This window comes from Sorex araneus, chromosome X (genome assembly GCF_027595985.1).
Source record: "Sorex araneus isolate mSorAra2 chromosome X, mSorAra2.pri, whole genome shotgun sequence".
NCBI classification, from domain to species: domain Eukaryota; kingdom Metazoa; phylum Chordata; class Mammalia; order Eulipotyphla; family Soricidae; genus Sorex; species Sorex araneus.
The window spans coordinates 55,226,634-55,249,968 of record NC_073313.1 but is presented as its reverse complement, the minus strand read 5'-3'; the positions used below and the strand labels follow the sequence as shown (position 1 = coordinate 55,249,968).

Sequence of the window (23,335 nt, the reverse complement as noted above, 5' to 3'; positions counted from 1 at the left end):
GAGGCCTGCTAACTAATTTTGGAACCCAGCGGCTTCTTGCAGAAATGTCTCTAGACTGTGAACTAAGCTAAGGCAGCATGGGTCCCGGAGGGGAAAGGTTTTTCTCTCTCGGCCTTTCCTTTTGGCGGTGGTGGCAGTGGCGTGAGGACCGCCATCTTTTTAGAGCCCTCTAAACAGAGGTACGAGCTTGCAGTGACGCGACTTCTGGCAGAATTTTTTTCTGGACTTAATTACTAAGATACCAGAAATCCAAAACCTCATATGCTCTTTATTCTCAGCAATAGAAAACAAATTATCAAATGATGCCTTTTCAGCAGGTCTGATTGTTGGGGGGAAATTCCAAATAGTAGTAGAGTGTTTTCTGTTAAAAAAAAAAAGACACTTCACTGGCCAAACAAGTGGAAACAGAGATAAACAGATAGGACTACCTTAAACTGAGAAACTTTTGTGCCTCAAAAGACACAGTGAACAGAATTCAAAGACAATCTAGAGAATGGGAAAGGATATTCACCCAATACCCATTGGATAAGGGGTTGATATCAAGGATTTACAAGGCACTGGTTGAACTCTACAAAAAGAAGACATCAAACCCCATCAGAAAATGGGGCAATGAAATGAGCAGAATCTTTCCCAAAGAAGAAATATGAATGGCAAAAGGCACATGAAAAAATTCTCTTTATCACTAATCATCAGGGAGATGCAGATCAAATCAACTATGAGATACCGCCTCACACCATAGAGACTGGCACACATCCAAAAGAACAAATGCAACTGGTGTTGGTGTGGATGTGAGGAGAAAGGGACTCTCCTACACAGTTGGTAGGAATGCTGACTGGTTCAGCCCTTCTGGGAAATAGTATGAACACTTCTCAAAAAATTAGAAATTGAGCTCCCATTTGACCCAGCAATACCACTTCTGGGAATATATCTTGGTGAGGCAAAAAAGTACAGTTGAAATAACATCTGCACTTGTATGTTCATTGCAGCACTGTTTACAATAGCCAGAATCTGGAGAAAACCTGAGTGCCCGAGAACAGATGATGGCTAAAGAAACTCTGGTACAGCTACACAATGGAATCCTATACAGCTGTTAGAAAAGACGAAGTCATGAAATTTGCATATAGGTGAATCAACATGGAAAGTATCATGTTAGGTGAAGTGAGTCAGAAATAGAGGGACAGACATAGAAATATTGCACTCATTTGTGGAATATAAAGTAACAGAATGGGAGACTGACATTCAAGAATAGTAGAGATAAGTACCAGGAGGATTACTCCAAGCTTAGAAACTGGCCTCACATGATGGGGGAGAAGGCAGTCCAGATAGAGAAGGGACCACCAAGTAAAGGGTGCTAGGAGGATCCACTCGGGATAGAAGTCGCACGCTGAAAGTAGACTATAGACCAAACATGATGGCCACTTAATACCTCCATTGCAAACCACAACACCCAAAAGGAGAGAGAGAAAGAGCAAAAGAGAATGCCCCACCACAGAGGCGGAGTGGCGGGGGGACAGGTTGGAGGTGGTGGGAGGGATCAGGGACCGTTGGTAGTTGGAAAATGGGCACTGGTGGAGGGATGGATACTCGACATTGTATGACTGAAATGCAAGCATGTAAATTTGTAAGTCTGTAATTGTACCTCATGGTGATTCATTAATAAAAAATAAAATAAAACTAAAAAATACCCACAATGAACATAATTTGAGGTTTTCAGCCCTGGTTTAAGCTGAATTTTTAAAAAATATTAAAAAATCCAATAGTATACTTATATTTGTTTACTCTTTTGCCATACTGAAAAATGCAAATACAGGTACAAGCTTGGTCTATATATACAGTTTCTCAAGCAACAATGTACATCTTATCCTTGTCCTACATGCTAAGAGATGTAAAAGTTTAAGGGTCTAACAATACCAAATATGATATAGAAAAAATCATATTCAAAAATCATCTAAGTAGGGTAATCATTAGTTTTAGCTAAGATACATCTGGATCACTAACAGACAAGTGATTACTTATATACAATAATGTGAAGTAATTTTTTTAAAACAAGTAAAACTTTTGGGATGGAGCAATAGCACAGTGGGTAGGGCATTTGCCTTGCAGGAGGCCAACCCAGGTTCAATTCCCAGCATCTCATATGGTCCCCTGAGCACTGCCAGGGTTAATTCCTAAGTGAAGAGCCAGGAGTGACCCCTGTGCATCGCCGGGTGTGACCCCCCCAAAAAAAGCAAAAAAAAAGTAAAACTTTAGTGAAACAATCCTGAAGGATATACCAAAGGAGCAAGGTTGCCAGTTTATGATATCAACCAATTTGTTTTTTTTTCTTTTTGGGTCACACCTGGAGATGCACAGGGGTTACTCCTGGCTCTGCACTCAGGAATTACTCCTGGTGGTGCTCAGGGGACCATATGGGATGCTGGGAATCGAACCTGGGTCGGCCGTGTGCAAGGCAAATGCCCTACCCACTGTGCTATCACTCCAGCCCCCAATATATCAACCAATTTGTTTCAGCCACTTTGAATCCATGTTATAAAATCTAGTTATCTTTCCCTATGTCAAAAGCTTCCTACCATGCCAATTATTTATGTTATGAAGTAAAGGGGGCTTAGGTAGAATGTTTTATTTGTCGTACCACTCTATATCAATTGTCTAGGACCTCAACAATGTCATAGAAATCTGGGTTCACGCATAAGGTTATTGCTTTATCTGCCATAAAATTGCCCCCAATACAATGGTACATATCCACCCTTAATGAACCCTTTTGAAAAAGCAAACAGGTTGAAAACTGGGTTAAGGAGGAAAATACACTTCTGCCTTTAGAGCTACAAACTCAGAAATTCTCTTACATATGAAATCTTGAAGAGAAGTTATTTTTCTTTCTCAAATTCCAGTGATGATGACATTCCTTACTCCAGATCAGGCTTTTTTCCCATCATCACTGTCTTATGAAGTTTCAGAGAAACAATCAAAATTAGACATGTCTTCATCTGAATCATCTTCCCAATCTTTCCCAATGATTGAAGTCCATACTAAGCCAATTAAGCTTTTCCTCTTATTTTGTTAAACTTGCTAAGACTGGCCAGATTCTCTAAAGTGTACATAACATTTTTACTGTCTTAAAGACAAAATTCAGTGAAGACATATCCTTTTGATTGTGACATTTTGCAGTGACAGGCTGCTTTGCCTGTGGCTGACCTAGGTTTGATTCCCGCCCCCCCAACACCATATATGTTTCCTCAGCACCACCAGGAGTAATCCCTGAGCACAGCTGAGTGTGCTCCCCACCCCCAAGATCAAAAGTAGGGCTAGAGGTATCATACAGCAGATAGGGCACTTGCTTTGCATACACAGCACTTGTTCTTTCTTCTGCACTTCTGGCTTTCCTGATGACCTGTGCCATTGTTTCTTTGATCTCATTAGTCATACTCACAATGGTGTCACTAAAGTCATTACCTGAGGATTGACTGTGCTGTTTTGTGCTCCGTGTTTTTGTTTTCACTCACTGAGCTGAGTTTGATTGGCTTCTACATTTTGGCTTCCCATTGGGTTTGCTGTGCTCCTTCTGTGCTGTCAGTACTGTGAAATTTTGAGAAGCTGTCGGGGCCACAAACTTCAGGAACCCATTTCAACAAAACTGGGTTCGTTGAAATGGTAGAGTTTGGGTGTGGAGGCCTCTGGGCCTAGTCAGAAGGGAAGGGAATCTATTTTTAGTTTTTTGGGGGACAAATTTGGTGTTACTCTGGGCTTGCATCTGACTCTGTGCCCAGAGATCACTTCTGGCAGTTCTTGAGGGACCATAGGTGGTCCATGGGATCAAACCTGGGTCATTTGTGTCCAAGGCAAGGGCCTTACTCACTGTACTACCTCTCCATCCCTTCTAGTGGGATTTTTAAAATACATATAGATTCTATGGGATTTTCTATTTAATCATGTAATCTGTTTATAGCTATCTTCTTCTTTCCTTGCCAATCTGTAATCCATTTAATTCTTGTTCTTCCATTTCTAGAGTGGCTAAGATTCCCAGTACACTTTAAGATATGAAGGTGAGAGTGGATATCCTGGCCTTGTCTTCGTCTTAACCAGAAGTGTATATTTTTTCTTTCATACATAGGATGGAAGATGTAGATATTTGTCCCATATTTGTTGTGTATCAGTTCAGAAAGCCCCATTTACTTTTTACTAAATTATTTTTATGAAGAATGGCTACTGAATTTTATCAGTTGCTTTTCCTGCATCAGTCACATTCTTTTTCTTTGGTGCTCAAATACAGGCATACCTTACCAATACTGTGAGTACTGTGCCACACACCACAATAAGGGGAATATTGCAATATCACAGGTAGTTTCTGTTTCCTTGTGCATAGAGAAGCTTTGTTTACACTCAACTCCAGTGTAGTAAGTGTACAAAAGCGCTGTGTCTTAAAAGTGAAAATAACTTAAGTAAGCCACAGGGACATTAAGTATATGCTGTTAGAAAGTGGTGCTACAAGACTTGTTCAATGAATGTTTGCCACAAACCTTTGATTATACAATTTTTTTTTGCTTTTTGGGTCACACCCAATGATGCACAGGGGTCACTCCTGGTTCTGCACTCAGGAATTATCCCTGACCCCTGGCGGTGCTCAGGGGACCACATGGGATGCTGGGAATCGAACCCGGGTCGGCCGCGTGCAGGGCGAATGCCCTACCCGCTGTGCTATTGCTCCAGCCCCTGATTATACAATTTTTTGTTGCGTTTTGGGCCACAGCTGGCGATGCTCAGGGATTACTCCTGACTCTGCCTCAGAAATTACTGCTGGTAGTGGTTGGGGGACCAGGTAGTGTAGTTCTGACATGTTGGGTCCATGGAACCGGCGAGAGAGCCAGTTTAGGCAATCCACCCAACCCCACCCATTCTGCCCTGGACAGGGAAGGAGGACAGCCCCTAGAAGGAGGATGAGTAAGTGCAGCCATATGAAAAGATAAGACAGACAAAGACAACATACAAGGACAAGACATGGAACCAGGAGCCTCTGCAGGGAGAAGACTCACTTTATTGCATCAGGTTTAGGATTATATACCTTAAGAGAAAAGGGAGAACAATGGATTAACACCTTTCGGAGGGAGATTCCCACACAAGCCCACAAGCAGTTGAACAGGGTGTTCTGGTTTCTCACTTTCCCTGGCTGGCTAGCTTGCTCAATGGTCCCTGACACTTTGTTTTAGGCACAGTGACAGGACATTGCATCTGGCTTTTTGAGGAGGGAGGGAGGGAGGAGTCACTGCTGGGAAGTCAAGGGGGCCCTGTATGGGGAGGGGCTGCCTATCACCTGTGCACTTGGGTCAAGTCTCAGGAGCTCATCCTTGGCCCCAGCTGTTCAACCAATCGTCCACTGCAGCACCCAATAATATAGTATGCTGGGCATCAAACCTAGGTTCCCTGCATACAAGCAAGTGCCCTAGCTGCTGTGTTATGGCTCTGGCTCAGTATTATATATATATATTAAAAAGGAAAGTGCTTTGAAGTGCCAAAGTATGATAAAGATAGAATGGGCTTATTATTCACTTTATTATTTATTAATTGTGATATACATTGTGATATACAAAGCTATTGGTAAGAGTTTGGGGCACTCCGAAAGTAGATAGTGGACCAAACATGATGACTTCTCAGTCATCATGTTTTTGTCATAATGACAAAAAGTAGAGAGAGAGTATGGGGAATATTGTCTGCCATGGAGGCAGGGGGAGGGTGGGAAAGGGGGGTATACCGGGGATATTGGTGGTGGGGAATGTGCACTGGTGGAGGGATGGGTGTTTGATCATTGTGTGATTGTAACCCAAACATGAAAGCTTGTAACTATCTCACGTGATTCAATAAAATTAAAAAAAAATAAAGAATGACAGCAATAAGCAAAATAAAAAAATAGAGTTTCGGGCACTCAATACTCCAACTTCAGGGGCCTCTGAGATAGAACAAGAGGTAAGTGCCTTGCATGCAGACAATCTCAGTCCTGTTCCCCATACCACATATGGTTTCCCTGGTGACTCCTGAGTACAGAACAGGGAATAAGCCTGAACACAACAGGGTGTTGCCCAAACATTAGTATCACTGTATCACTGTCATCCTGTTGTTCATCAATTTGCTTGAGCAGGCACCAGTAACGTCTCCATTCTTCCTAGCCCTGAGATTTTAGCAGCCTTTATTTACTAGTCCTTCCCAATGGTGCCATATTGGAGGCTCTTTCAAGGTCAGGGAAATGAGACCCATCATTGTTACTGTTTTTGGCATATCAAATATGCCATGGGGAGCTTGCCTGGTTCTGCTGTGCAGGCAGGATACTCTCAGTAGCTTGCCTGGTTCTCCGAGAAGGAGAAGTAGACTATAAGAGGTTGCACAGCCTCAAATGTGGCTGTGCAATTCCAGGAGCTTTGTTTTATAGTCTCTGGATCCCTTGATGGGATTACATGGCACCAGGGGCAGTTTGTGAGTGTGACTTCCTAGCTACTGGAAAATGGGGGATCTGGGTGGATGAGACCCAGTCCCAATATGAGCAGGCTTGGAGATCTCAGCCCCGGGTCCCACCCAAATCTTAGTAGGCCCCCAAAATATTCCAACTCTAAACCCACCACCAGTGTAAGGGTCCTTCCACCAATGACCCAGATTCTCTCCTTCCTCCCCACCCCACTTTGTCAGCAATCTCTTTTTTCTTTTTTTATTGTTTTATTCAAATAAGAGATATGATCTTGATTCATTCTGAAAAGCAAAATATAAGTTTTCATTGAAAGTTTGAAAATGGCACACAGTCACAAGTTTACTCATTTTAAGACTATAATCCTAGCAATTTATTTTTATTTTTATTTATTTATTTATTTTTTGCTTTTTGGGTCACACCCAGCTATGCTCAGGGGTTACTCCTGGCTTTGCACTCAGGAATTACTCCTGGCGGTGCTTGGGGGACCATATGGGATGCCGGGGATCGAACCCAGGTCGGCCGCGTGCAAGGCAAACGCCCTACCTGCTGTGCTATCACTCCGGCCCGCAATTTATTTTTAAATTTTAGTAAGGCACTGTGATTTACAAAGTTGTTCACAATAGTTTCAGGCATAGAATGTTCTAACACCAATCCTACCACCAGTGTAAATCTCCCACAATCAGTATCCTAGGTTCCCTTTCACCAAACAGCCTATTTCCTCAACAAGTGTAGTTTTAAGTTAAGTCATTTTCATTTGAATCTCATACTTTTAATGTTGCAGGCTCAGTGGTTAAGATATATACATATACGATGCCTATATACTATTGAAATGCCTGAGGCCCCTAGCTCTGGCTCTGGTATCTCCTGTCCACCTCATGTTACTTTCCTTCTTGATAGCTTTTCTTCTCTTTGCTTCCCATTACTATAATCTAGGATCAAAGGTAATATAGGTACCTCCGCCTTTGATACCTTGTCTTCCCTTGTCCTACTATTCTATATACCACAAATAAGTAAAATCATCTTGTATTTGTCCTTATTTACCCCACGACGGGAGCAATCTCCTTTTTTTTTTACTACATAAAATTAATGTTTATTTAAATTGTATTGGTTATGTGATATAGTAAACTCAAATTTTCATTTTTGTTTTATAATTATATAAGGGATAACACCATAAGGAGTTCATTCTTAGGATTACATTTACATATTCATAGACTGTTATAATAAAAATTTTTCATTACAGTGGATCAGTCAAAAAAATTCCTTTTGCTTTATAAGCACAAAAAAATCTCCCACATAGAGCATATTGCCCAAACTGCTCATTGTCTCCATCTTTGCAAGACTTTGCTGTAGGCAAACTGCTTTCCTTCTCTACTTAGGTGACCCTAAGCCATGGTCTCAAAGCATGAGACATTCACAGTGGTACCTCAGCAACATAAAAAATTATAACATGCCCCATGTAATAGCAGTCATTCCTAAATATTACAGACGTTATTCATTTGCTAGTTAAAGCTCAAAGCAAACGCCCAAATTCCATATGTATTTAGAAGAATTTAATACACGCAGGAAAAGGCATGGTCTTCCATGTTTTCCTTTATATATAGCTCTTTAGAAAACCAGTTTGAGGACATGATACAGAATTTATATGTTTGCTTTTGAAGCAGAAGAAAAGCATAGTGAACTAAGAATAAGGAAAATTCATTTCAGAGAAGAACAAAAGTTAATATATGGTGGCTTGATACCAAATTGTGCACAGCTATGAGAAAAACTGGCTTAATTGATCATGTAGGATGTCTTCAGAAAGGATGTGTGGGAATGCTTTCTTTGAAATACCAGGTTGAACTGGGGAGGAAGAAAGGTCAAGTAATTTATCTGCCTGTTCCTTTCTGTCTCCTGTCTCAATAGCAATCTCCTTTTTTTAAAAAAAAATCTTATTATTGCTTATACTAGTTTTGACTTTTGTGATTTTTAAAAATTTTTTAAAATTTTTAAAATGTTTTGAATCACTGTGAGATAGTTGCAAGCTTCCATGTTTGGGTTAAAATCACACAATGATCAAACACCCATCTCTCCACCAGTGCACATTCGCCACCACCAATATCCCCGGTATACCCCCTTTCCCACCTTCCCCCTGCCTCCATGGCAGACAATATTCCCCATACTCTCTCTCTCTCTACTTTTTGTCATTATGGCTTGCAACACAGACACTGAGAGGTCATCATGTTTGGTCCATTATCTAATTTTGGCACACATCTCCCATCCCGACTGATTCCTCCAACCATCATTTTCTTAGTGATCCCTTCTCTATTCCATCTGCCTTCTCCTCTCGGCTCATGAAACAGTATTCCAGCTATTGGGCGATCCTCCTGGCCCTTGTATCTTCTGTCCTTGAGTGTCAACCTCATGTTATGTTATTCTGTACTCCACAAATGAGTGCAGTCCTTCTATGTCTGTCCCTCTCTTTCTGACTCATTTCTCTTAGCATGATACTCTCCATGTCTATCCATTTATAAGCAAACTTCATGACTTCATCTCTCCTAACAGCTGCATAGTATTCCATTGTGTAGATGTTTCTTTAACCAGTCATCTGTTCATTTTGATTGTTTCCATATTTTGGCTATTGTGAACAGTGCTGCAATGACTATATAGGTACAGATGTCATTTCTACTGTGCTTTTTTGCATTCTTGGGATATATTCCCAGAAGTGATATTGTGGGGTCATACGGAAGCTCAATTTCTAGTTTTTGAAGGATTGTCCATATTGGTTTCCAAAAAGGCTGGACCAGTCAGTATTCCCACCAACAATGAAAGAGCGTCCCTTTTTCCCCACATCCACGCCAGCACTGATTGCTTTTGTTCTTTTGAATACGATTACTTTGCCTCTACATCACCAAAATGTAGAATTTGACTTTACAATAGGAGACTCCAATATACTCTACAACCATAATTATTTTTTGAGGATTTTGGGACCATACTCGCAGTGTGGAGGGAATCTTCTTGACTCTATACTCAGGATTAGTACAGTTCTCAGTTCCTGATGGTGCTTGGGGAATCATATGTATGTTACTTAAATATGACTTTAATTAAATGTAAAAGAAGTCATAAATTAAAAATAAGTATTTTTTGAAGACTATGTGCTTTGTCTCCCAAGATGCAGGGGTAGATTTTGGTTCTTGGGAGGTAGTGCTCACTTCTGGGACTCATGTGGATTAAGAGCCGAAGCTTCACCTGCTGAACTCCTCTGTTTTGAACCCTACAGCCCATGAAGTTAAAGCACACTAATTCAGAAAAAAGAGAAACTGCAGAGTCCAGTCGGCAGTCCAGCCCTCCCCTAATAAATCCACAGATCAGATGCAGGTGCCATTGTGTATTAATCAGTTGGGTGCTAACAAGTGACTCAAAAACCAACTTGGAAATGAATACAAATGGAAGAAAATGCATTTAGAGAAGATAAACAGGTAAAATCATGTGGTTTTGACTCGGGTTTCTATGAGTATAGTGTTTGATCATTGAAGGGAGAGGGCTCTTTGGTCGATGGTCTGTAAGAGAATAACTGCCCTTCAGAAATGAGCCTAAGAGGACACACTATGAGCTATGACAGAAAGACACCATGTGTAGAAGAAAGTTTCAGTCTTTCCCATTAACAGACAAAGAAAAATTTTAGCCTTGCTAAGGGTAGTTCCATGATATTTTAGGAAGCTTGAAGCCACCTCTAGAAAAACTACCAGTGATTTTCATAATCCTAATGTGGGTCAGGGTGAGTTACTGCCCAGACAACACTCAATGATCTGGATAACTGATTTTAACTCTGTGCGTAGGCATGCATTTAACAAACAAGGAAATATAGAATTTAAGGAATTCTGGATGCCTGGGGTATAGAAAGAAAATACACATCCCTGCCTGACCTTGTGGATTTTATTTATTTATTTATTTATTTTAATTGATGAATCACTGTGAGGTACAGTTACAGACTTACAAACTTTCGTGCTTAAGTTTCAGTCATACAGCGATCAAGCACCCACCCCTCCACCACTACCAATATTCCCAGTATCTCTCCCACCACCCCCACCTCTGTGGCAGACACATTCCCTTTTACTCTCTCTCCTTTTGGGTGTTGTGGTTTGCAATACAGGTATTTAACTGGCCATCATGTTCAGTCTATAGTTAATTATTAGCACACATCTCCCATCTCGAGCGGCCCTCCAAGCATCCTTTACTTGGTGGTCCTATCTCTATCTGATCTGCCTTTTACCCCAGCATGTGAGGCAGGCTTCCAAGCTGTGGACCACCCCTCTTGGTCCTTATCTATACTATCCTTGGGTGTTTGTCTCCCATTCTGTTACTTTACATTCCACAAATGAGTGCAGTCCTTTTATGTCTGTCCCTCTCTTTCTGACTCATTTTACTTAGCATGATACGCTCCATGTTGATCCACTTATATGCAAATTTCCATTCTTCATCTTTTCTAACAGCTGCAAAGTATTCCACTGTGTAGATGCACCAAAGTTTCTTTACCCAGTCATCCGTTCTCGGGCACTCAGGTTTTTTCCAGATTCTGGCTATTGTAAACAGTGCTGGAATGAATATACAAGTGCAGATGTCATTTCTACTGTACTTTTTTGCATTTCCGGGATATATTCCCAGAAATGTTATTGCTGGGTCAAATGGGATCTCAATTTCTAATTTTTTGAGAAGCCTCCATATGGTTTTCCAAAAGGGTTGAACCAGTTGGCATTCCCACCAGCAGTGAAAGAGAGTCCCTTTCTCCACAAATCCGTGCTAAAACCGGTTGCTTTTGTTCTTTTGGATGTGGGCCAGTCTCTGTGGTGTGAGATGATATCTCATTGTTGTTGTGATCTGCATCTCCCTGATGCTTGGTGATGAAGAGCATTTTCTCATGTGCCTTTTGGCCATTTGAGTTTCTTCTTTAAGAAAGTTTCTCTTCATTTCATCGCCCCATTTTCTGATGGGATTGGCTGTTTTCTTCTTGTAGAGTCCAACCAGTGACTTGTATATCCTTGATATCAACCCCTTATCAGATGGGTATTGGGTGAATATTCTTTCCCATTCTATAGACTGTCTTTGTATTCTGGTCACTGTTTCTTTTGAGGTACAGAAGCTTCTTAGTTTAAGATAGTCCCATTTGTTTATCTGTTTCCACTTGCTTGGCAGGTCATCTTTGAACATACCTTTAGCTTCAGTGTCGTGGAGGGTTTTGCTGAACTTTTCTTCAATGTACCTTATGGATTCTGGTCTGATGTTGAGGTCTTTAATCCATTTTGATGTGACTTTTGTGCAACCTCATGGATTTTATGTCAAAACATGAGACAGCAGTAAAGTTAAGGATCACATGAATAGATATAAACATTTTATTGTGATTGAGGTAATAATCTAAGGTCTATCTGGACATAATGAACACAACTTGTCAGGCATGTATGAATATGTATACCATAACCACTAGCAAGGACATAGATATAGGCATAACTTCCCAAAGTTTCCTCATACCCTTCTTAGTATTTGTAATAGTATCAGAAGTAGCAGCAATAGTAGCAGGAAGAGGAGTAATAGTATTGATAGTAGTTTTTGTGGAAACCACACATAATATTGTACACAGAAACATGGATATTAACACTATTGTGCCATGTCACCTCTATAGTAATAATAACAGTAAAGTATGGTAACCTAAGGAAAAGCTTCATCTATACTATTGGTAGCTCCAGCCACTATGTTGTAGAGTTCTCCAGTTTTGCTTACCCTACTCCACCCCTGGCAAGAAGCATGTCCTAATTATTATGTGCTTCTAATATGCTTGTATGCATTGGACACTTAATATGCACATAAATGAAACTGAAACATCCACAATGAAAATGAAACATCCACATAAATGAAACTTCTCTTCCCATGTCTGGTGGTTTTCAGTTAATAGTCATTTCTTTTAGGTGCTAATGATATGTCCTTATTCATTGAAAATTCTATTATCTGCCAAAAATATTGTCAGTGCTGAGAAAAGATTCAGTAGTGTTGTGTGTTGTCTTCATTTACAAAAGGCAATTTGTTGGGGTTGGAGCGATAGCACAGCGGGTAGGGCGTTTGCCTTGCACGCGGCTGACTGGGTTCAATTCCCAGCATCCCATATGGTCCCCTGAGCACCGCCAGCAGGAATTCCTGAGTGCATGAGCCAGGAGTAACCCCTGTGCATCGCGGGTGTGACCCCCCCAAAATAAAGGCAATTTGTTGATCCTTGGTGATTAGTATTTTCCTTTAAGGGCTTGGAATTTATTATCCCCATCCCTTCTGACCTCCTTTTTTCTGCTGAAAAACCTGCTGTTAATTTCACTGACTTTTTCTTGTAAGTGAAGAGTTGCATTGCTCTTCTCGTTCTCAGCATTTTTACTTTGAGGTGGCCATGGATCACTTCTTGTGAACTTCTTTGGGCTGTGTTTCTTTGAACATGTATAGTACTCTTTTTTCTCTCTCATTTTGTTCTGGTACTCTCCTTACATCTATGTTGGTGTGTGTAAGCATGCCCCCCATTTCTCAGAAGCTCACTTTATTGTACTTCATTTGTTTTTCTCTATATCTTAGAGTTTACACAGTTTATATTGGTCTGTCTTCAGAATTGCTCAATCTCCTCTGTTAGATCTTTTCATTAAGCTTCTCTAATGATATTTTCACTTCAATTATTGTAGTTTTCTAACTCCAGAATTTCCATTCAGTATTATTCACTTATGACTATTCTCTATGGGGCATAGTATTTTCACCAAGCCTTGTTTTCTTTGTGGTTTCCTTTCATTCTTTAAACTCATTTAAACTTATTTATTAGGATACTTGAAATTGTGTTAAATCTGAGATTGGTTGCAATCACAGTCTGTCACCTGCTTTTCATTCTTTTCTGCTATCGTTGCATATGTCATCATTTTAATGTTCTCTTGGAAAGTGGGCTACCTAAAGAGATAATGGATTGTAGCAATTCTGAGTACTGTTCCATCTCTCTGCTGAGTGTGTTATTTGAATTCCTTAGAATCCAGTGTGTTTCTTTTAATAGATTCTATTTTTCACCCCAATAAGCCCCCTACGGCCCTTGTTAAGGTCAGTGATGGATGTGGGTTTTCATCCCAGGCGGGTTCTGTCTTTTTTGGGGCTATACCTGGACAGCGCTCAGGGCTCATTCACTCCTGGTGGTGCTTGGACCATATAGGGTGCTGGGGATTGAACCTGAGTCTTCAGTGAGCAAGGCAAATGCCCTACCCACTATACTGTCTGTCTCTAGGGCCCTAGGTTCTACTTTCTTGTCATGGGTAATCTAACTAGCCTACAGACCAGCCTGTAGGACAACTATTCCAGCAGTCTTCTACTAATTATTGCTTATCACAGTCACACTGGTTTGTAAGTGCATGTAGCCTTAACTTTTCAATGTTTCATTGAAAATGATGTCACTTCCTCAGGGAAGGGAAGTAGTTTGGAGCTAAGTACTACTAAACCTCAGAGCTCTGTCACAAGGGAGTAAGGACAATGGTATACTTCTCTTTTCTGATTTTTAGTTTTATAGTATGTAGTGTTTTTAAAATAATGATATACAAGTTATATATTAGGTCTGTGGCATTGCATATTGGTATTTATTTCTACTGAGATTCAATATCAGAATATAAAGAGTTAGAAATCTGTACCTTTTGATCGCCTTCCCCCATTCTACCATCCTTCAACCCTTACTTCTGACAAATACTAATATGTTTCTCTGAGTTCATACTGTTATTGTAGTTTTACTTATTTTAGATTTTGAATATGAGTATGGTCACATGGTATTTGTCTTTTTCTGTCCTTTTGTGCCTACTGTAGTTCCCCCAAAGCCCACTTTTGTTATTATAAATGACAAAGTCTTTCTTCTTTTGTTTAATTTTTTAATGAAATCACCATGAATTACAAAGTTATTTATGATTGAGTTTCAGACTTACAATGTTCTAACACCAATCCCTTCATCCCTTCACCAGTATCCACTTTCCTCCACCAGTGTGCCCAGTTTCGCTTCCACTGCCACCACTCCCACCCTTCCTCTAGGACAGGTGCTTTTTTCTTTTTTTCTTCTGCTCTATTTTAGGCACTATGGTTTACAATATTGTTACTAATAGGATATCATGCACATCACTTTACCTCCTTTCAGCACTTAGTCCTGATCCAGAGTGTCCGCTTCCTTCCGTCATTGTTGTGTGGTCCCTTCCCTGACCTATCCCACCTCCCCCACCCAGTGGCAAGCTTCCTACCAAAGAACAGTTCTCCTGTTTTTTTTCTATTCCTTCTGTGATTTAGTTATTCCACTACTATGTATCTTTATATCCTGAATATAAGTGATATAATTTTGTGTCTTTCTCCCTCTTACTTATTTTACTCAGTTTGAGACTTTCCAGATCCATCCATGTATCAGCAAATTGTATGACTTCATCTTTTCTTATGACCAAGTAGTATTCCATTGTGTATTACTGTGGACCACAATCCATATAGCCTAAAATCCCCAAAGTGACTGTTACAAATGAGGTCACTAGGGTCAGAAGTGATCGTACAGTGGGTAGGGCACTTGCCTTGCACACGGCAGACCTGTATTCAGTCCCTGACATCCTATGTGGTCCCCCAAGCACAGCTAGGAGTGACCGCAGAACATCGCTAGCCTTGGGAAAAGTTAACACTGCTGACCTGTGGATGTCTCCTAGTCTTAAAATTGTAAGAAAATAAAAATGTTGTTACTGGTCCTGGGCTTTTTATGTGTTGTGCTTAAAACCTTCATTAAAGATGGTGTGACAGACTTCGATCAGAGCTATTAGAATACATAGTCATTCAGTATGAGTAGCTGCCTTATGATTCTCAGCTGCAGGATGCAAGAGTGAATATTTGTAAATATTCACCATTTGTCTTATGTTCAAATATTTACTGGTTTGGGTCCTTATCTAAAGTAGACTAGTGAAAAACTCCAGGTTGACTAGTTATATGGTAAAAATTATTAAAGGGTCCTTTCCAGCCATAAGAGAATATAAATAGGCTTCAAGAAATTGCTCTGTACTGGAGAGATAGAACAGCAGACAGGGAGTTTGCCTTGCACTTGGCCAACCCAGGTCCAATCCCCAAAATCTAATATGGTCCCCCAAGCACCACCAGGATTAATTCCTGAACATCACAAGGTGTAGCCCCCAAACACAACCAAACAATACTGTTTTCATGGAGAGTATCATTTCATCTGACTGAAATGAGGCAAAGGGAAATGGACAGACTAGAATGATTCCATTTATTTGCAAGATGTTAAAAAAAAACATAGTTTGAGAATAATACCCAAAGGCAGTAGAAATGAAGATCAGGTAGACCAGTCCATGGTAGAAAGCTTACCACAAGTTGGGGGGAGTGCAGTTAGAGAAGGGACCGGTATGAAAATGATAATTAGAAATGACCACTCTGGACAACAACTGAGTTCTGAAAGGAGGTAAACTTATATGCATGATACTCTTTCAGTAACAGTATTGTAAACCGCAGTGCCTAAAAGGGGGTGGGGGAAATAAAGAGAGCGAGAGAGAGAGAAAGAGAGAGAGAAGTTAAGTGTCGGCCATAGACACAGGCTGGCGGTGGGAAGGGAAACTGGGACCACAGGTGGAGGGAAAAGCACACTGCTGATGGGATGGGTGGTATAACATTGTATGACTGAAACCCAACCATGAATAACTCTGTAACTGTGTATCTCATGATGGTTCAATTAAAATAAAAGAAAAAGGTATTGTCCTTGTTTTTGAACTTAAGAGCCCCATGGTGACATATAACAATTTTCACAATTTTTTCTGAAGTCTTTTTGATAATTCCTTTAGCCATTTGGTTGTAACAATTAATAAATGAATAAAACAAATTATTACATGCCTGCTAAGGGAGCAGGCTTGGTAGGTGGTTGGGAAAAGGGGGACAATATTGGAGGGAAGGCCACTCAGGTAATCGAATTGATGTTGGAACAGCAAAAGTAACAATTTTATTATGAACAACTTTATATACCATGGTGTTTAAGTAAAGCATGTACAAATAAAATTAACAGTGAAAAAGAAAAGCAGAATAAAAAATGGAGAAATTGTCCTTATGTTTGACAATTTATATCCTAAATGGTGATAACAAAAATGGGGTACAATATATCTTATCAAATCCAGCATATTTAGCTGGGCTGAAGCTACAGCTGTTCAATAATATTTTCCTGTTCATTAGTAACAGTTTAATGTTTTGAATAATTAAACATTATAAAGAACAAATATTAAAAAAAACATTAAGAGAAGTGGGAAGATGGTGGTGCCAGGTGCCAGGATGGGTGGATGGAGTGGTGGTGACTCTTGGAATTCTGAGCTGCAGGGTGTGGTGACACAGAAACTGAATAATCATGTGATATTTTTTAATCAAATGTTATACAGATAGAAAAAAGAACAAATTTAAATTAAAGAACAGTAAAGTTAAGATTTAAACTGCTGGAAAGAGCAAAGATAGCGGCAGCGTGGCCCCAGACATCAGGACCGGTGAACACTGGAGGCTCTCAGAGCTCTGAGCTGTAGGGTGCTGTGGCACAGAAACTCTACATAATTTTGATGGAACATCTGCTCATGGCTGAATGTTCCAGGGCACCTCTAAAGGGGGTGGGTCAGTCCAGTGCCCACCCAAACAGAGCCCTAACAGTAGCTTGCTCGCTCCCACATTCCAAACTTGCCACCATGCCTCCAGCCATGCTCCATCACCTCAGGACCAAACTCACTAAGAAATTTACCTGACAAAAATTTAGGTTGTAAAAAACAAAACAAAAAGATCTACATTTTTAGGGGCTGAGTAGGTACAGCGGGTAGGCCATTTGCCTTGCACGCGGCTGACCTGGGTTCAATTCCGAGCATCCCATATGGTCCTCTGAGTACCGCCAGGAGTAATTCCTGAGTGCAGAGCCAGGAGTGACCCCTGTGCATCGCCAGGTGTGACCTAAAAAGCAAAAAAAAAAAAAAAAATAGGCTGTAACTATTTACAATAGCCAGAATCTGGAAAAACCCCGAGTGCCCGAGAACAAATGACTAGTTAAAGAAACATTGGATGGACGTGGAAAGAATCATGCTAAGTGAAATGAGTCTGAAAGAGAGGGCCAGACAGAGAATGACTGCATTCATATGTGGAATATAAAGATATAAAGTAGCATAATAGGAGACTAACACCTAACGATAGTAGAGATAAGGGCCAGTAGGATCACTCCATGGCTTGGAAGCCGGTCTCACGTGCTGGGGGAAAAGGCAGCTGGGTTAGAGAAGGGACCACTAAGTAAATGATGATTGGAGGGCTCGCTCGGGATGGGAGACGTGTGCTGAAAGTAGACTATGGACCAAACATGATGGCCGCTTAGTAACTGTATTGTAAACCATAACACCCAAAAGGAGAGAGAATAAAAGAGAATAAGCCTGCCACAGAGGCAGTGGGAGAGAAAGGGTGGGGGTGGCGGAAGGGATACTGGGAACATTGGTGGTGGAGATTGAGCACTGTGAAGGGATGGGTACTTGAACATTGTATAACTGAAACATAATCATGAAAGTTTGTAAGTCTATAACTATCTCATAGTGATTTATTAAAATAAAATTTAAAAAAAATTAAGCTGTTAGCTCAAGAAGTAAGTGAAACCTCTGGACAAGAACTGAGTGCTGAAAGGAGGTAGAGGAACAAACATGATAACCTTTCAGTGCCTGTATTGCAAACCATGATGCCCCAAACGAAAGAGAGCAAGAGAGACAGAGAAAAAAACTTTCTGCTGGAGGCAGTATTGGGGGAGGTGGAAGGGAAACTGAGGACATTAGTGGTGGAAAATGTACATTGGTGAAGGGACAGTTATGGACATTGTTATGTTATGAAATCCAAACATGAATAAATTTGTAACTGTGTTTCTCATTGTGATTCAATATAATAAAGTAAAAAGTTTTAAAAAGAAGCATTAAGAAGTTCAGCTATTTTAGGCCACCACTGTGCAGAGGTCCATCCTTGTCATATATTTCATGTATCAAAATTCCTCGAGAGTGTTTGGTACATCTGTACTTTTGAAAGCTGAAAATATTGTGATATATATTTTCCACTTAAAATGGTAGTTTGGCCCGCCCGCTGATCGCCCCGCCTGAGCACCCATCATCCCTGCCCACTGCCCAAGACCCGCCTCTCCCCACCAGGTGTGAAATCGCACCACACCACATCCCAAAAGGGAGCTGGGCCTGTATCTTGGGGGCGTGGCTTAAAGGGGGCGTGGCCTCCTGCCAGAGCGCCGCTACAAGCTTGGCTACTTACCTGGTCGGAGTTATTTCAACCTGCACAAACCCTGCCTAAAGAGAGCGTAGACTTAAGCCTTCGTGAGAGGCCCCACATAAAACAGGAGGAGCACCTGAGAGTAAGGAAATATCCTAGAATAGGAACAAGGCTATCATCACCAACTTAGCTCATCCAGAATCCCTTCTACAGGGAAAGACAATAGGGATAAACTTTGGAGTTTTTATTAGGGGAAAGGTTTCATATACATTTCCACCTGTTCACATCATACTCCCACAGTTTGGTGTTACTTAAAATTTTTAAAAATTATGAGTCAGAGGAAAAAAGAAAAATACCTGATGATCTCACTTGGAATTTATGGACAAAACAAGACAATAGACAACATTGAGCAGTTCTTGGCTAAAAACGTGATTCCCAAGCACAGATGGGATGCCCAAAGGTATTATGATGACCAGAATATAAATAACATAAGAATGATAGTAGAGTCATAAGTACATTCCTAGTTATTGGATGCAGTAAACTTTAAATCTATACCATAAACTCTCACACTTTTTTTTTGCTTTTTGGGTCACACCCAGCGATGCACAGGGGTCACTCCTGGCTCTTACTCAGGAATTACCCCTGGCGGTGCTCAGGGGACCATATGGGATGCTGGGAATTGAACCTGGGTCGGCCGCGTGCAAGGCAAATGCCCTATACGCTGTGCTATCACTCCAGCTCCAAACTCTCATACTATTTTAAACACCTTACCTAAGCTATAATAAAGTTTAAAACTTCTTTTGATAATGGCAATACTGCCCAAAGCACTATACAAATTTAATGCGGTCCCTATCAGGATACTCATGACATTTTTGAAAGAAATAGACAAAACACTCTTGAAATTAATATGGAACAATAAACCCCCACAAATAGCTAAAGCAATCCTTGGGAAAAAGAAAATGGGTGGCATCACCTTCCCCAACTTCAAACTGTACTACAAAGCAGTAGTAATTAAAACAGTATGGTATTGGGATAAAAACAGACCTGCAGACCAATGGAACAGAGTTGAATATACTGTCACAGACCCCCAAATATATGACCACTTAATCTTTGACAAAGGAGCAAGAAATACAAAGTAGAACAAGGAAAGCCTCTTCAACAAGTGGTGCTGGGGAAACTGGATAGTTACCTGAAAAAAATGAACTCTGACCTCTGTCTAATGCCAGGCACAAAAGTCAGATCAAAATGAATTAAAGACCTCAAAATCAGACATGAATCTATAAGGTTCATAGAAGAAAATGTAGGCAGAACTAACTCTCCATGACATTGACGCTAAAAGCATCTTTAAGGAAGAAACAGCATTGATCATGCAAGTGGAAGCAAACATAAACAAATGGGATTACATCAAACTAAGAAGCTTCTGTACTTCAAAAGAAAAAGTGACCAAAATACAGAAAGAGCCCACAGAATGGGAAAAAATATTTACCCAATACCCATCAGATAAGGGATTAATATCCAGGATATACAAGACACTAGTAGAATTGTACAAGATGAAAACTTCCAACCCCATCAAAAAATGGGGAGAAGAAATGAACAGAAGAGTCATCAAATAAGAAACACAAATGGCCAAAAGGCACATGAAAAAATGCTCCACATCGCTAGTCATTAGGGAGATGCAAATCAAAGCACAATGAGATATCATCTTACACCACAGAGACTGGCACACATTCAAAAGAACAAAAGCAACCAGTGCTGGCATGACTGTGGGGGGAAAAAATGTCTCTCCTTCACTGTTGGTGGGAATGCCGACTGGTCCAGCCTTTCTGGAAAACAATATGGACAGTCCTTCAAAAACTAGAAATTGAGCTTCCATATGACCCAACAATGCCACTTCTGGGAATATATCCCTAGGATGCAAAAAAGCACAGTAGAAATGATATCTGTACCTATGTATTCATTGCAGCACTGTTCACAATAGCCAAAATATGGAAACAACTCGAGTGCCCTAAAACAGATGACTGGTTAAAGAAACTTTGGTATATCTACACAATGGAATACTATGCAGCTGTTAGGAGAGATGAAGTCATGAAATTTGCTTATTAATGGATAGACATGGAGAATATCATGCTAAGTGAAATGAGTCAGAAAGAGAGGGACAGATATAGAAGAACCGCACTCATTTGTGGAGTATAAAATAACATCACATGAGGCTGACACCCAAGGACAGTAGATACAAGGGCCAGTGGGATTGCCCCATAGCTGGAAGACTGCTTCATGAGCGGAGGAGAGAAGGCAGATGGAATAGAGAATGAATCACTAAGAAAATGATGGCTGGAGGAACTAGTCGGGATGGGAGATGCATACCACAAGTAGATATTGGACCAAACATGATGACCTCTCAGTGTCTGTGCTGCAAGCCATAATGACAAAAAGTAGAGAGAGAGTATGGGGAATATTGTCTGCCATGGAGGCAGGGGGAGGCGGGGAAGTGGGGGGTATACCCGGGATATCGGTGGTGGGGAATGTGCACTGGTGGATGATGGGTGTTTGACCATTGTGAGATTGTACCCAAACATGAAAGCTTGTAACTATCTCACGGTGATTCAATAAATTTTTTTAAAAAAAACTTCTTTTGTTTTGGGGCCACGTGCGATTATGCTCGGGGCTTACCCCTACTCTGTACTCAGGGCTCACTCCTGGTGGCCTTGGGGAACTATATGGGGTGCCAGGGGTCGAACCCCAGGTCTGTCGCGTGCAAGGTAAATGCTTTACCTGCTGTACTATCTCCCTGAACCCAAGTTTAAAACTATTTGTGAAAAAAAATTATTGTGGCTGTATATGAGAAAAAATGACTTTTGAATATTGATCTTGTAACTTGACAGTCACTGTCAGTGTCATCCTGTTGCTCATTGATTTGCTCGAGCAGGCACCAGTAACATCACCATTGTGAGACTTGTTACTGTTTTTGGCATATCAAATAGGCCACAGGTGACTTGCCATGCTCTGCTGTGTGGGCGAGATACTCTCGGTAGCTTGCTGGGCTCTCTGAGAGGGGCGGAGGAATCACACCCGGGTCAGCCGCGTGCAAGGCAAACGCTCTACCTGCTGTGCTATTGCCCTAGTCCAACCTGACAGTATTTTACTGAAATCTGTTATGTTAAAAACCTATGTTTTGCATAGTAGAAATGACACCTGCAGATGTATGTTCATTGTAGCACTGTTTACAATAGCCAGAATTCGGTAAAAATCCGAGTGCCCGAAAACAGATGACTGGTTAAAGAAACTTCGGTACATCTACACAATGGAATATTATGCAGCTGTTAGAGAGGATAAAATCATGAAATTTGCATATAAGTGGATCTGCATGGAGAGCAACGTGTTATATGAACTGAGTCAGAAAGAGAGGGACAGACATAGAAATATTGCACTCATTTGTGGAATACAAATAAAGAGAATTGGAGACTTATGCCTAAGAATAGTAGAGGTGAATACCAGGAGGATTGCTCCACGGCTTGGAAGCCAGCCTCACATGTAGTGGGGAAGGGCAGCTCAGATAAAGAAGGGAACATCAAGTATGGGGTGCTTGGAGGGTCCGCTCAGGAGGGGAGATGCATGCTGAAAATAGACTACAGACTGAATTACAGCAATTCAATACCTCTATTGCAAACCACAACACTCGTAAGGAGAGACAGCAAAAAGGGATTACCCTGCCAGAAAGGCGGGGTGGGGGAGGGGGGATGGGTGGGAGTAGTGGGAGGGATACCGGGATCATTGGTGGTGGAGAATCAAAAAAAATAAAATAAAAAAAAATATTTGAACCTCCCCCCAAAACCAATCCTATATTTTGCTACTTTTTTTGGGGGGGTAGAGGGTTTGTTTTTGTTTTTGTTTGGAGGGCTGTACTTACCATGCTCAGGAACTGCTCCCATCTCCATTCCTCAGAGATTGTTCTGGCGAAGCCCAGAGCACTATCTAGTTTCAGGGATTGAACCCAGACCACCTGCATGCAAAGTTTATGCTCCAGCTTATTGAAGTATGTTTCCAACCAATCCTTGCTTTCATTATTTTAAATTTTCAGTTCAAGGAGGATTTTTGTTGTGAGTTTAAAACAGATGCATGTGTTGTCTATGTATGATTGCTTTTAATTCTGCTTCTTTGCTTTGATTAAAGCACACATCCCTGCCTTGATCCCTATATTAGAGGGGAAATGTTCAGTGTTCGTCTCATGAAAATTATATACCTTTGTAGCTGAAATAACTAGTCAGGTTAAGGATATTGCTGTATACTGTTTTATTGCTCAACATTCCTGTTGAGAACATATTTGGAGGTGATAGCTTTAAATGGTGATTAATTAGTGAGGTGGAGCCTTCATGAGTGGAATAGTTGTTCTTATGAAACAAACTCAGAGAGGACCCTTGTTCCTTTAGCGTGGGAGGACATAGGAGATAGAACTTTGAGAAGGAGCCAGTGAGCCCTCACCAGACTGAAAATCTCCTAATTGCTTCATTTGGCCTCCTACATTCAATAAGTGTAAAGTCTGAATCTCTGTACATAATCCACCCATTCTATAACAAATTTTTATATTTAATAAACATTTAATAAACAAATATTGAAAAATAAATA

The 23,335-nt window shown here is 40.7% G+C and overlaps 1 protein-coding gene across 6 annotated transcripts in view; it reads left to right on the top strand.

The window, feature by feature from the left end:
• Positions 1-23,335, top strand: part of LOC101539144 (protein FAM156A/FAM156B) — a 67,453-nt gene that overhangs the window by 7,425 nt on the left and 36,693 nt on the right. Inside the window, exon 2 of one of the 6 annotated variants that reach the window (XM_055120454.1) lies at positions 9,708-9,906. The exons of the other annotated variants lie outside the window; for them this stretch is intronic. The gene's annotated coding sequence lies outside the window, so the exon portion shown is untranslated. The remainder of the gene's footprint in view (positions 1-9,707; positions 9,907-23,335) is intronic. 6 annotated transcript variants of the gene reach the window in all.